The 15,693-nt window shown below is 43.1% G+C and overlaps 1 long non-coding RNA gene across 1 annotated transcript; it reads left to right on the forward strand.

Annotated features, from left to right (window-relative positions):
* Positions 1-6,637: 6,637 nt before the first annotated feature.
* LOC309511099 lies at positions 6,638-15,250 on the forward strand. The gene is made up of 2 exons (XR_014210499.1): positions 6,638-9,115; positions 14,246-15,250. It is a non-coding gene; the product is annotated as an uncharacterized lncRNA (long non-coding RNA).
* Positions 15,251-15,693: the final 443 nt, after the last annotated feature.

The raw sequence follows: 15,693 nt of genomic DNA on the forward strand, positions 1-15,693 counted from the left end.
TATTTAACACTAATGCAAGAGAGACAGAAGTGGTGTAAAGCAAGAACTAATCTCAAAGTTGGAGATATTGTGGTGGTGGTTGACCCTACCTCTCCACGATCCTCATGGCCGCTTGCAAGAATACTAGAAACAAAACCTGACTCAAAAGGGATGGTCCGGTCAGTCAAACTGCAGACAAAGACCAGCATTATAGAGCGGCCCATCACAAAGCTGTGCTTGCTGTTGGAAGAAGATGGTCAATAGAGATCAGATGAATGGAAAGTATATATTCTTTTCTTTTTGTAATTAGATTACTTAGATTATTAATCGCTCCTTGTATAAATGTATGTAAATGTTCAATGTTAAATTTGAAACATTTAGGGGCCGGATATGTGGGAGCTAAAATAAGGTTTATTTTTGTTTGTTAAATAATTAACTATTGCACCCAATGTTATGTGAGTTGGCACCACCTAGGGGTTAAAGCAGGAGATGGAATAAAGGACCTGTGACTTCACCTGAGGGCGTGGCCAGAACTGGAAGTAACAGTCTTTGACCTCACGGCCTGACTCCATAGGAAACAGATTGATTCAATCCACCTTATATCTTTTCAATCCTTTATTTATATGAGAGTTTGATTTTTTGATTTTGTATAAACATACTTTTTTGTAATAAATATTATTTCAGTTTGGAAAGCTATCCTGTGGACAATGGAATAATTTTTGGAAAGTGAGCGTCAAGCCTTTTTTTTGTTCAGCCACCAAAGTGAACTATTTATCTGCTACAAGTCAATAGAGCCATCAGCTATCCTTCTAATGGAATACTAGTGTACTGCATACTGCCAGTATTGTGTTCTGTGTCCTTCTAATGGAATACTAGTGTACTGCATACTGCCAGTATTGTGTTCTGTGTCCTTTTTTTTTTTAAAGTGTACAATAACATTTGAAACAGTAGTGCATTGCTGCATTCATTTGAACTGTTAAAAATTAAATTACCAGAAAGGGCTATTAGGCTATCCATTTCTAAATACAGTCGTTTGCTAAGTTAAATAAAGGACGTTAGGCTATTGTGAATTAATCGGTTGAATGAAGGATTCAACTCACTCATTAAAGCAGTGACTTGCTGCCACCTCCTTTGTTTTTCATGTAAAATATTTTTTTGTTTTAGTAGTCTCATTAACACAACTTTTATTATTTTATTTAGACAAATTTATTTACTTTCATATATAGATTAATATGATCACATGAAGTGTGCAGTCTTTGATTCTGAATAAGACATATATATATATATATATGAAGAGTTCAGATGCAAAAGCCTCTAAATGCCATCTGAAATTTTCTTATAGAATGATAATTTTTATCAAGCTTGTGTATTTAAGTTCAGTAATTTCACTTAAATGACAATTAATAGGTAATCTTCATTGCCATTTAAGTGAAATTATTGAATTTAAATATACAAGCTTGATAAAAATGATGATTCTATAAGAAAATTTCAGATGGCATTTAGAGGCTTTTGCATCTGAACTCTTCATATATATATATATATATATATATATATATATATACACACACACACACACATACAATTGTTGCAAAAACAACAGCAGGCAAGAAACATGAAAAGACAAACATGGAGGTGATGGATTTGATGGATCCACATCTGAGAGAATATAATGATCTGTGAACTCCACTGTTATGAACTGCATTGATTCACTTTCTGCTGCTGTTCTAGGTAAACAATTATTCAAATGAGTTCAAATTGATTCACTTCATATTATACTTGTTTTGTGTTTTAATTGTCAGGAAGAGTCATGGATCTTTCAACTTTTAGTTTGCACACTTTTTTATTTACACAGATTAAAGGGGAAAGAGATGATGATCTGCATTAGGAGGAGTTGTAGTTGCTGTTGTGCTTGTGTGACAGATTGAGACATGTATTTTATAATTAACAAAATCTGTGAAACATTGACAGCACTATAGTCACGCTATTTTGAATGTGTGTATAAAGGTTTATAAAATTGTAAATAATTATTTTGTATGTAATTTTGGGTTCATCTGCGATTCAACGTGCAATCGATTACTCTTGTCTTGTTGAACACTAGGGGGAGAACTCGCGGGGTTTTTCCATTACACATAAAGTTCGCAGTGGAGAAACATCGAGCGAGTTTTGTGATTAATCTTCTCCCCCTCTATTCAGGTATTAATTCCAGTTATGTTCATTTAATGTTGTATGTTGTTTAAGCATTTGCAGATGTGAGTATTATATCGATTGCGTGTCGAGTTAAATGTTTTAAAGCTCATTAGTTCAGAGATGCATGAGCTCAGAGCTCCATTTTGAGCATTAATGGCGCGAGAGCACATATAGAGAACATTTAGCTAGTGCGTATGTCTATGTGGTATGTACGTTTGTATTTAATGTTTAATTCAGTATATTTAGTGCTGATTTCTTGATTCACGTGTTTTGAGAAATGTAAATGTAAAAAGTGAATGAGAACGAGAATCTTAAAGATCTATGTATATCCAGAATTCCAGATAACTACAAAATGCCTTAAAAATACTTAATTGTATTTTTTGTACACTTTAAACAGTGTTATGGATTAGAGCCAAGGTGCACATTATTAACAGCACATGTGGCCAACTGTTAAATATGTACGTTTTCAGAAAGAATGGGAATGATGGTGTTTTTGGAAAGTTTATTGTCAATTGTTACAAAAGATTATTACACATAATGTTCGCAGTGGAGAAACATCGAGCGAGTTTTGTGATTAATCTTCGCTCTGTGATTAACAAATGCTTCAGTTTCAGATCGTTCATATAGCGTTCAAGCAGCAACTCTTTTTCTCTTCGCTCCCTCTCCTTGATTATTTTCTTGTCCTTCTCCTCCACCCAGGTGAACAGAACAAATGGCGTTCACATTGTGCTGGGTCTCATTCTTGGGACCGTCAGTAGAGGATTCACAGACGAGCTTCATCATGAGCTCATCGATCTGAGAGGCATCATCCGAATGGACTTGTATGGCCGTGGAGTCTCCCATTTCACTGGGTTCCTGGACCTCCTCCACTTCTTCTGCCCACGCTTCCTCCTGCACCTCACTGTCCTTCTCCAACCAAGAAAACATCTTTCTCGGTTTCATTTCAGCCTCCGGCTTTTGGGGGCGTTCAGACTTAAGTCAGTGTTCCGGATGGTCTTCCCTGTGTGCTCCACATACTCTCTCTCCTCATCCTCTATGACCACCAGGCTGAGTTGTGAAGGTGACTCAAACAGGGAAGAAGTGAACGGCTGAGGCTTCAAGCTGGGAGGACGCCGCAGAGCAACGACCTCATCATGTGTTGGAGTGGGGCCCTGGACCTCCACACCTCTGCTCGCCCACGCTTCCTCCTGCACCTCACTGTCCGTCTCCAGCCAAGCAACCATCTTTCTCGTTTTCATTTCAGCCTCCGACGTTTGGGGGCGTTTAGTCTTGAGTAAAGTACTGGCCCGGATGGTCCTTCCTTTGTACTCCACATACTTGCTCTCCTCATCCTCTATGTCCACCAGGCTGAGTTGTGAAAGTGACTCAAACAGGGAAGTGAACGGCTCAGGCTTCCGGCTGGGAGGACGTCTCAGAGCAACAACTTCATGTGCAGGAGTGGGGCTTGGAGGAAGTCGTTTGGGATGACGCACTTGGAATGAAGAGTGTCGGAGGGAAACAACTTCATCGGGACATGGAGGAACCGCCAACAGTTTGGGAGGATCCACTTGCAGCGGAGAACATGGCAGGGATAACACATCCTCAGGTGCTGGAGCTTGTTTCTGAGGATGCACGGGAGGTTTAGTCACTGGCGGCAGGGGTTTGAAGCGAGCGGCTGGTAGAGCGAGGTTGTAGCCATTGGTTGTTTTCCCTCTATTGGCTTTAGGAAGGAACATCTGACTGTAGTAGGCAGAGGTTTGACCTCCACAAGAAGTGGCATTGGCTCTGTGATCTTCCATTCCTTACATTTTCTCTCCTTCCTTTTCTTTTCTCTAGCTTCCCTAAGCTCACTTCCTCCATGAACTTTTCCAGACTGTGGACTACCTTGCGGCGTCTCCTCCTGCACTTTCTGTCATTGGTAGTGGTGTCGAAGGCCCCACACTCCTCTGGAAGTTTCTCTACTGCCGCTAATTCTTGCGCTGCACACTGCTGTGCTCTCTGAGGTGTTTCCTCTCTGCGCAAGAAGTGAGCAAAACACTCAATCAGTTCAGTTGTCTAAATACACTGCTAAACAGCGCCATTATGGAGACCGAATGCTGCAATTGAATTCAATGTTTGTCGTCGATATATCTGCAGAAAGTCTCATAAGTCTTTCGATCTATTCACTCCTAACACACCAACAGCAGACCAGAGTCAGAGCTGTCGTTTACAGTTGCCATGACGGAATCTCCACTATTATGTCACGACCCCACTGAGTGAGAACTCTAAACAATCTAAGCAGCTTCAGAAGCAGCAAACACACACTTTCACACTAATGGCACAAAATTAAATACTGACTGTCTCCAAACAAGTTTTCCAAACATTCCTCCCCCTCCCTGAATATAAAACTGAGATAGAAATAAGTTGAGATCCCTGGTTTTAGTTTCATATTTAAAAAGTAGCCTATTGTTTCATTTTTCAATCAATTAAAATGTCTACATTAAAGCTGCAGTCTGTAGCTTTTTTGGGTTAAAAATTATCCAAAAAATAAATTTGAGCAAGTACATAACCAGCCAGTGTTCAAAACTATCTGCTTGCCTTAGCTCGATTCAAAATGGTAAGCTTGTAATAATGTTTTTAATTCCAGTGGTACTGGTGGATTTCCACGAAAATTCGTCTTTGCGTCATTACGTCAATTCTGTACATATAAGGTGTCTCGGCTAGTAGGCTATATTGTGTGTGAGGATGTTGGAGGTGGAGATTTATAGCCTTTTCTCGCAGAACTTGATAAAGTTTAATTTATCAATTTGATGGTGGATCCAGAAAGGTTCAAACGACAATCACCAGTGACAACTGGAGCTTCAGCCATTGTAAAACACGAAAGACTTCGGAGAAAAAGAGAGACTACAACCGGGCCCATGCGAAAACAAGGATAATATCGGAAGGGCATTAAATGTAGTCAATCAATGCTAATGTTGTTAATATTAACAATTTGAGAACAAAGTATAATTTGCACGGTTTGACGCAATCGTTTAGACTTAATCGGCGCGATTTACTGCAATGCTTTTTTCCCCCTAGTTGGTCAGAACAAAAGTGGATGTTACTTACTTGTTCAGGCGACATTTTCCGGTGAAAATTCTTATGTTGGTCATACTTCCAAAAAGTAGAAGCTGTGATCCCGAATGACAGTATCTACACCGGCGCGGTGACTGACAGCCGCACATTGTCCTAAAGCATTGGATTCATCCGCGCTGTGCCGTGCCGAGGCACAATCCACGTAAAGTTGATAATTCCGCGAATAACTACAATTGCAGATTTCAAACAGAGATGGCGACAGAGGAAAAACTGCGGACTGCAGCTTTAAATCTGTTAAAACATAATTTATGCACAGTATTGAGTAAGTTTCTTTAAAAAAAGTAATTAATTACTAGCTACTAATTACATCTTCAACAGTGTAATTAGATTACTACTAATTACTCTCTCAAAAGAATTCCATTACTTATTACTAATTATTTTCTCAATCCCATATCAACCTTGAGCAGTTGAACAATGCAAAGCTATGAAACTGCTCTTTTAATTCTTTCAAATAAATAATATAAAATTGCATAAATTATTCTTGAATTGACCAAAGTATTTAAAGGGAGAAGGTTACAAAACATTTTAACATAAAATTTGATGTTAAATCTACTATTGTTTTATATCAAATTTTTATAGTCTATACAGTATTTAATGGAATTACATCAGAAGTAACTAATTAAATTAAAGAAATTAAGAGTGACCCCTTACTTTTTGAAGAAAAAGTATGTAATCACAGTAATTAATTAATTGCTTTGAAATTATGATTGCATAGCCTATGTATTACTGTGCAAATCTATTCATGTTGCGTATGAGCTGCATTAAGTTTGTTGATACGGATTTAATTTGATTGGTAATAGCCATACAGTGTCGTTTTATTCTGATTGCATTTATTGTACGAATCTGATGACACTTATGACAATACATAAAAAGAAAAACTGTTCATCTCTGGCTTTATTGCTCAGTGTTATTTCAGGGTTTATATCTTCTCTCAACTGAAGAGAGCACATCCTGTATTTTATAATGTTTATTTAATATTACCTCTAAACTTTGACGATAGGCACGTTGCATATTAATTGTTCTAGGAACCTCAAAGCAAATTTACATTGTGTATTTTGTGCTACTCCATAATGATGTTCTAGTTGAGGTCATTTGTAGCGTAGGCAGGGCCCCAACATAAACTCAAGCCCCCAGCCCACTCAGTCCTGTCCTGATTGTATTTATTTGTGCTATTGCTTGTAATTTGTTCAGTTGTTCATATTTTATCACTGACGGTTTACTTGTCTTTATATTTATCAAAATTCTACCAGTAATAATACTGGTAAAAAAATAAAATAATTTGTGGTAGGGCCAGTGAAAAGTTTTGCAGGCTAAGTAAAAACCTAACCTGGAATGAACCTGTAAAAGGTCCTTAAGGCCCTTTCACACTGTACGCGATGGTTTTATTTTTCGATCAGCTGTTTGTGTAATGAGTGCTTCCACACCGAACGCGAATGCGCAGCGGCGAAAAAAACGACTTTTATTTTATTCGCTTCGATGTCGATTTTTTTTTTTTTTACTTTTGCGGCGACAGAATAGGCTTCAGCCAATCACATACTACAAGGACAACGATTTGAAAGACAATGTGTGGCGTAGCATTGCCAACCAACTCGGTTATCTTGACTGAGTTTGTTGTGTGATAGTTTTAGTCATATAGTCCTGTGCTGTGTAGGCTAGCAGGCCAAACTACATTTGGGATAGAAAGCTAACACTATTATCGTCAAAGATAGAGACAGAGACCGTGTTTACTTTGAACACGTAACAAAATGTAGTGAGACTATTTAGGGCTGCTTTTAGTATACTATACATTCTTTGTGTGATATCTACAGTTTCTAGTCGAATGATTTTTAACTTACTTACTTCGTGTGTTACATGTAATGTGTAGTTACATTACAAAACGCACTGTGTTTAGTTGAAGACGCAAAAAAAAAAAACTGTGCACATAAGCATACTCCCCTTCAGACTCTCTGTTCTGTAAGATTGGGTGCACCCAAAACCTTCTTTTCTGTCTTTTAAATAAAATGAAAAGCTCGTCTTCACTGGATGCTATGACTATGACTGGATGATGATGATGATGATGAAGTGTCCATGTTTTCTCAGTTGTCGGCGCGATTCGCGCGAAAGTTTGGGAATGTTGAAGCTCTCTGAACGTCACAGACGTCGCAAATTCGCGTCGCGGCTGATGTGAATGGTTTTGATGCGAACTATTCGCACACGAACTATTCGCTTTTTCGTTTCGCTTTTTCGTTACGCATCCGGTGTGAAAGGGCCTTTAGAATTAATTGAGCCCTGCAGATATAGAGAGTCCCTTTCAAGACCTGCCTCTTTTGTTATAATATAAAGTTTTGTTATGTGGAAAAATAAAATAATGTTAAAAGTCTTGGCCCATCAGGAATTTCACTTGGCCCACCTTACATCTCAGAAGCTGGAGCTGGGCCTGACTTAAGTACAGTAGCCTAACTAAGTAGACTACTTTGTTACTCTCCACCATTGGATGTTCCAGGAATTACTTTCTTTGAAACAAGTGAATTTTGTGAACAAGTGAAAAAAAAATTATTGTCAAGTGAGGTCGGTATGGCAGAATACATCATGTGATATCAAAACACTCTTGTGACACTGAAAAACTGAACATGGCGATTTCAACACTTGCTCATTTTGAAACAGGTCACATCAAACACAAAGTACGTAAAAACCATCTGAAGTTGCCCAACTTGCCCTTTAAGAGTCTGATTGTGTAAAGTAAATGTGGAATTTTTTTGAGACCTAAGAACATTTTCATGTGTTATAAGTTTAACATGGCAACATCATTTATCATAACTTTAAAACAATGTTCTATTTGTTAAAATTTGTTAACATTAACTAACAGAGAAAAATACTTCTGAAGCATCTTATCATAGTTAGGTTTCTAGGTGGTTATTTACTGTCCTGATATGGCTCGAGTTCCTCAATCAATGTTAGTCAAAAAGATTTTTTGGCCATTTTATGGTTCGCCAGGTAAAAAGCACAAGTCTAAGTGAAAATTGCTTAGAAAAGAAGTAGAAATCTGCATGATCGCAGGTAGATCTCAGAAGATATTTTGAAGATTATATACCATGCGGCTTTAACCGATTAAAGCAGCATTCTCCAAGGGCAGTGACTCACTGTACTTTGCATATATGTCATGCTTAACTTCTTTTCAATACTCCCTAAGTTCTTCCCAAAGTTGAGTTTCACTGGAAGACCTGCATGACTGATCGCAATTCAGGTTTATATATTTTCCCAAAGGTTTTCAATGGCTTTGAAAGGTCAGGGGACTGAGGAGGCCACTTGAAGACTTCAAAATGCTGAGCATGAACACTCATTGTATGCAACTTTTTTCATATGCGCGGTGTGTTTGGCATTGTTATTATATTGGAAAACACACATTTGATCTCCAAACAGATCCTCCATACTTGGCTCCATTGTGTTCAGCAGGACTCTGAAGTGTTGGTCCATTTTCAAAGTGCCAGCAACTTTGTAGATCCTTCAAACACCTTCCGCAGACATGCGTCCCCAATACCATTGCTTCCCTGCTGTGTTTAATGGCACCACACATACATTATTTGGTATTAAAACATTCCAGTTGTCTCCTATGAACATACCTGACAGGCTGACACCATCCAATGCTGGGTTCTTAAATATTGACTTGTCGGACTGCAGAACACGGCTCCAATCTTCCATACAATCCTTATGGTCTTTGGCAAATACAAGGTGTTTTTTGCTGTAAATATTACTAATAAATTGTTTCTTTACTGCTGCACAACCTCTCATTCCAACCTCTTACAGTTCAATATGAAAATAGAGGTTGGAGGTCTCATCCGGGTCTTTAGAAGCTGTGTTCAAGTGGTCCCACATTCAGGTGTGTGATGAGGTTCAGTGTTGTGGGTGAGGGAAGGAAGAAGACAGGGGTCGGCGAATACTGGGACACTCGTTTTTATTAGCAAGTTTCTCAAAAGTAAATAAAAGGTTGCGCACAGAGCGCCTTCACCGTGCACGCAAGCACAGCACAAAACAAAAATAAACAGTCCAGTTTCTCAAGTTGTTCCTTGCAAAAGTGTAGGCAGCACGAGGTCCCAGTCTAGCTCTCTCTCTCTCTCTCTCATTCTCGCCGGCTTATATCCGGTCTCTCCACGCCAATTACTGCAATCAGACACAGGTGTTTATCATCTGCACTTGACCTACTTACTCACCGCTCTGCTCCGTCCTCTCTCTCCCGCTACAGACTTCGCAAAACCACGCCCCCCTCGCCACATACCCCCACCGCCCGACTCAGGCCGGGGAGCCATCCGGTCTGCAGCCTCCCCCCCCCTCCTCCTGGAGAGGAAGTCGGCCACAGCCATCTGTGCACCCGGCCTGTGGATCACCTGGAATTTAAAAGGCTGTAAAGCTAGATACCAACGGGTGATCCGCGCGTTGGTATCCTTCATGCGGTGGAGCCACTGCAGGGGAGCGTGGTCCGAACAGAGGGTGAACTCCCGCCCCAGGAGGTAGTAGCGGAGGGTGAGAACGGCCCATCTGATGGCCAAACACTCCTTCTCTATGGTGCTGTACATCGTCTCTCTCTTAGAGAGCTTCCGACTGATGTACAGCACCGGCCGCTCTTCACCCTCCACCTCCTGGGACAGGACCGCGCCCATCCCTCTGTCCGACGCGTCCGTCTGTAGAATAAAAGGGAGAGAAAAGTCAGGAGCATGTAAGAGCGGCCCGCCACATAGAGCAGCCTTTATTTGAGTAAAAGCCTGCTGGCACTGCTCCGTCCACTGGACCGTATCTGGTACTTCCTTTTTAGTTAGATCAGTCAGCGGGCTGGCGAGGTCCGAATAATTAGGTACAAACCTTCTATAATATCCCGCCAGCCCCAGGAACTGTCTAACCTCCTTTTTGGTCTTTGGTCTTGGACAGGTCGCAACCGCTGCAGTCTTATCAATTTGGGGACGCACCTGTCCATGACCTAAGTGGAAGCCCAGATATCTTACCTCCACACGCCCAACTGCACACTTCTTCGGGTTGGCCGTGAGCCCCGCCCTTCTCAGCGTCTTCAGGACAGCCCGCAAGTGCTGCATATGACGCTGCCAATCCCCACTATAGATGATGATATCATCCAAGTAGGCAGCGGCATATGCAGCATGCGGCCGGAGAATTCTGTCCATCAAACGCTGAAAGGTGGCTGGAGCCCCGAACAAGCCGAAAGGAAGGGTAACAAATTGGTGTAATCCGAACGGCGTTGTGAAAGCTGTTTTTTCTTTGGACATAGGAGATAAGGGGATCTGCCAATATCCCTTCGTTAAGTCCAGTGTCGAATAAAATCGAGCAGTCCCTAGCCGATCAAGCAATTCGTCAACCCTTGGCATTGGATAAGCGTCGAATTTCGACACAGCATTCACCTTGCGATAGTCCACACAGAATCGAACCGAGCCGTCGGTTTTAGGCACTAAAACTATCGGGCTCGCCCAGTCACTGTTGGACTCTTCTATTACTCCCATGTCTAACATTGCCTCTAATTCGCTCTGAACTACTTTTTTTTTGTGTTCTGGCAAACGATACGGCCGGCTGCGTACAACCACGCCCGGCTCTGTCTCAACGTGGTGCTGAATGAGGTCTGTCCGACCAGGTAGGGGCGAGAACACATCAGCAAATTCTGCTTGTAACCTTTTTACATCAGAGAGCTGGGAGGGTGAGAGGTGGTCTCCACCAGGGGCCAGAGCGAGAGATTGAGTTTTTAGACTCGCCTCTGGCCCGAGATCCTCCTCTCCGCTCACCACCGTCGCCAGCATCACTGATTCCACCTCTGACCATTTTTTAAGTAGGTTGAGGTGATAGACTTGATGTGCTCCGCCCCTATCTGTTCGAGCTACCTCATAGTTAAGATCTCCAATTCGCCGTGTGACCTCGAAGGGTCCTTGCCACTTTGCGAGTAATTTCGAGCTAGAAGTAGGGAGTAATACAAGTACCTTATCTCCCGGTGCAAATTGACGAAGTCTAGCCCCCCTGTTGTACAGCCGACTTTGTTTGTCCTGGGCCTGTAGCAAATTCTCCATTGATAGCCGCCCCAAAGTGTGGAGTTTTGCTCTCAGATCCAGGACATACTGAATTTCGTTTTTACTATTCGAAGGTCCGTCCTCCCAAGTTTCTCTAAGGACGTCTAACACCCCGCAGGGCTGACGTCCATAAAGAAGCTCGAAGGGGGAAAACCCCGTGGAGGCTTGCGGGACCTCCCGTACAGCGAACAAGAGGGGTTCTAACCACTTATCCCAATTTTTGGCGTCTTCCTGTACGAACTTCCGAATCATGGTTTTTAACGTGCGATTAAATCGTTCCACCAGCCCGTCAGTTTGTGGGTGATAGACGCTGGTGCGAATCGATTTAATGCCCAATAATTCGTAAAGTTCGCGAATCGTACGTGACATAAACGCCGTGCCTTGATCGGTGAGAATCTCTTTCGGGATTCCCACCCGGGAGATTAATTGAAACAGTGCGCTCGCCACACTCTTAGCGGAAATAGTGCGGAGCGGTACTGCTTCAGGATACCGCGTTGCATAATCCACCAGAACTAAAGCAAAGCGGTGTCCCCGTGCCGACCGTTCTAATGGCCCGATGAGGTCCATACCAATTCGCTCGAAGGGGACCTGCATTAATGGGAGAGGGCACAATGGTGCTTTTGGGTTGGCCGGTGGATTCACCAACTGACATTCACGGCAAGACGCGCACCACTTGCGCACATTCTCGTGAATGCCCGGCCAGAAAAATCGGGCCATGAGACGGTTTAGTGTAGCTGTCTGTCCTAAATGCCCGGCCATCGGATTACAATGAGCCGCCTGGAAAAGCATTTCCCGGCGGCTTTTAGGTATTAACAACTGAGTTGTATCCTGCTTTGACTGGGCGTCTTGGGTCACCCGATACAACTTATCTTTTAAAATTGCAAAGTAAGGATAGGAGAGCGGTTGGTCAGGGTGGAGTAGCTGGCCGTCTATAGAGCGGACCTGATCAAAAGCGTGTTTCAGCGTTTCATCCTGAGACTGCTCCAGGGGAAAATCATCGCGCTCCGTAAGGATGGTTCTTTCCAGAGCGCTCCGTTCCCCTGAAGCAGACCCCAGAGGTCCCGACTCAGCTTCTCCCACCTGAGCAACTGCCTCGTTCCTCTCATCTCTTTCTGCCCAAGAGGCATCCGCACATAAATACCCCAATAATTCATTAAATGCTGGCCAATTGGTCCCCAGAATTAGCGGATGCCTGAGGTGCGGATTAATCGCCACCTCTACTCTATGCTTTTGTCCCCTAAATTGAATGTCCACAGGCATTATCGGATAATTCGACACCTCCCCGTGTATACACCGTACCTTAACCATGCGGCTACTATCCAATGCCTTAGGTTGAATCAGACTTTGATGGATGGAGGTTTGGTTACAACCTGAATCCACCAAAGCGGAAAACGTACCCCCCTTGATACTTACTGGTATCTGGTACAGGCCAGCCTGATCGGGGGCAGCTTGTGGCGCATCGGGGACCCGGATCAGTGTCCCCACCTCCATCACCGGACACCGATCGATAAAATGACCCGGATCCCCGCAGCGCCAACAAGCCGGCCCAGACTTCCCCGCCGCCCTGGTGGCAGGAAGCGGGTCAAGAGATTGGCGTGGAGAGAGCGGGGAAGCAACCGGTGAAGTAAAGAGACCGCTAGATGAGCTTCCTCCTCTGGGAGGGACTCGGGGCACTGGTAACGGCTCTGCGGGGGTCCCCGTTCTCCATCTGGGCGCTGGTCTGGGCGTAAGCCCCACACGAGACCTGGGAGGAGGGACAGGTTTAGGAGGGGGACATGAGAGAGAGGGGGAAGCGGATGGTAGGGGTTCGCCGACCCCAGGGCACGCCACCATCTGATCTTCCGCCAGCTGGATGGCCTGGTCCAGCGACGTCGGGCGGTGGCACTGGACCCACTGCGCGGTCTTCCTCGGAAGCCGCGCCACGAACTGCTCCAGTACCACTCGGTCGATGATGTCCTCGACGTCGCTTTCGTCGGCCATCAGCCATTTGCGGCAGGAGTCCCGGAGCTGTTGTGCCATGATGAAGGGCCGACCGGACTCTTCGAGGCTCAGCGTTCTGAACCTCTGGCGATGTTGTTCGGGGGTCCGGCCGACCCGCTGGAGTATTGCACGCTTGAGGTCCTTATAGACCAGGAGGTTCTGGACTGGCAGTTGGTGGGCGGCTACTTGTGCTTCTCCGGAAAGCAGGGGAATGAGCCGCATTGGCCAGTCCTCGGTGGGCCACCCCCGGTCCTCCGCAGACCTCTCAAAGAGATCGATGAACGCCTCTGGGTCATCTTGGGGACCCATTTTGTTGAGAGGCAGCGGCGTTGATGTTTCTTTAACAGGGGGGGTGGCCCGAACCTCCCGGTCTATCCAGCTCCGGAACAGCTCGCGGTCTTCCTGCTGGCCTCGGAGGAGCACTTCAAACCTCTGGTCCTGCTCCTCCTTTATCGCCAGCAGTTGCTGATGTTGTTCCTGATGAAGACCGGCGAGCGATGTTATGATGTCCGCAAACGGCGTGGCTGGCGGGGTCTGCATGGCGGCGGCGATCTTCTTCCTCCCGGGTTTCGGCACCAGTGTGATGAGGTTCAGTGTTGTGGGTGAGGGAAGGAAGAAGACAGGGGTCGGCGAATACTGGGACACTCGTTTTTATTAGCAAGTTTCTCAAAAGTAAATAAAAGGTTGCGCACAGAGCGCCTTCACCGTGCACGCAAGCACAGCACAAAACAAAAATAAACAGTCCAGTTTCTCAAGTTGTTCCTTGCAAAAGTGTAGGCAGCACGAGGTCCCAGTCTAGCTCTCTCTCTCTCTCTCTCATTCTCGCCGGCTTATATCCGGTCTCTCCACGCCAATTACTGCAATCAGACACAGGTGTTTATCATCTGCACTTGACCTACTTACTCACCGCTCTGCTCCGTCCTCTCTCTCCCGCTACAGACTTCGCAAAACCACGCCCCCCTCGCCACAAGGTGATTTTTATCCTCCTGTCAAAATGCTCACTAGTCTTGACAGCTCTTTACATTCTGCATGGTAATGGTCTCACTGTGCTTTGAAACTATTCTGTGGACATTATGACCTTTCACATACTGCACATGAGCAATATCAAAAACTTGACCAGATTTAGCCAGAGGACAGCTCCTTCCATCTGGCCACTTTCACTAAAAGCCACAAAGTAACATAACTAATACTAGTGATTCATGAAATTATAGGATGGGAATATGACCTTGGCCAAAAATGACGTCCACACAATTCGGTGTTTCATTGCGTCATGGCATATGATATAATTGAAAGTGGAACACATACATAAGATTTACACTCAAGGCACAACTTCACAACATACATACAAAATATTTTGTTTTTCTTGAAGGATTTGACACATTTCTCCAAACTCAGATCACTGCTCTCAAAATAACAGTTAAATACAGGATTCATAATCTGAACCCTTTGTAATTGTCCTAAACAGATTGTAAGTTTTCATCCATTTCATACAAATTACAAATCATATGCATAATTTTCTCAAATCAATGTGTACAGAATTCGCAAATGTGTTCACACAGCCAACCAAAACATTTTATATATCAGGAAAAAAACATTTGCAGCTCTTTATAATTGATTTTACAAAAATCACAAACATTCATGTACAATTTTTCAAGCACAACAAACAAAACAATAATTTGTCATATTCTGAATTGCGCATGGAATGATTTTAGCTGGCCAAAACTGGTATCTGCTGGGTTAACAATAAAAAACATAACTGAAAATCCAATTTTTCTAATTGTTTACACAGCTATCACAATTGCTATAAAACTATAACTATATATAACTATAACTATAAAAAAAATATATTTTCAAAAGATAAGAATGAGAAGGGGGAAAAGAAAGAAAAAGGAGAGTTGACTAATGGGTGTAATGAGAGGGAGAGGAGAACAGGTAGAAAGAGATGAGGGGAAAGAAAGAGATTAAGAAAAGGACAGGGCATAGGAAGAGTAGAATAGGGAAAAGGAGAGGGAGAAGAGATGGGTAAAGTGGAGGGTATTGGTGTAGTGGAAAGAATAAGAGGAGAAATTGTAAGAAGACATGAACAGAAAGGAAGGGGACAGCAGGATGGAAGAGGAGTGAAGAGACGTAGAAGGTATACAGACTTTCAAATAAAATGGGAGTCACCCTAATCGACCATGTAATAAATCATGGCCCCTTGAGAGAAGCTAGGAAACAGAGCCAAAGTGTTACTATGGCATTCCACTTCTATATTTATGAGTATCGTACTATACTATGATTGCTGACAGTGTACATTTATAGTTTTAAGACTATGTTCTCTAAGTCCAAACATTTTTCAGAATTTAAGTTCAAGAACAGAGGTGGATGATCAAGTTTGTTTTCAATGGAATAAGAGCATGTCATTGTTAAACAATACCAC

Source organism: Leuciscus leuciscus (genome assembly GCF_965113295.1).
Source record: "Leuciscus leuciscus genome assembly, chromosome: 12".
NCBI classification, from domain to species: Eukaryota; Metazoa; Chordata; class Actinopteri; order Cypriniformes; family Leuciscidae; genus Leuciscus; species Leuciscus leuciscus.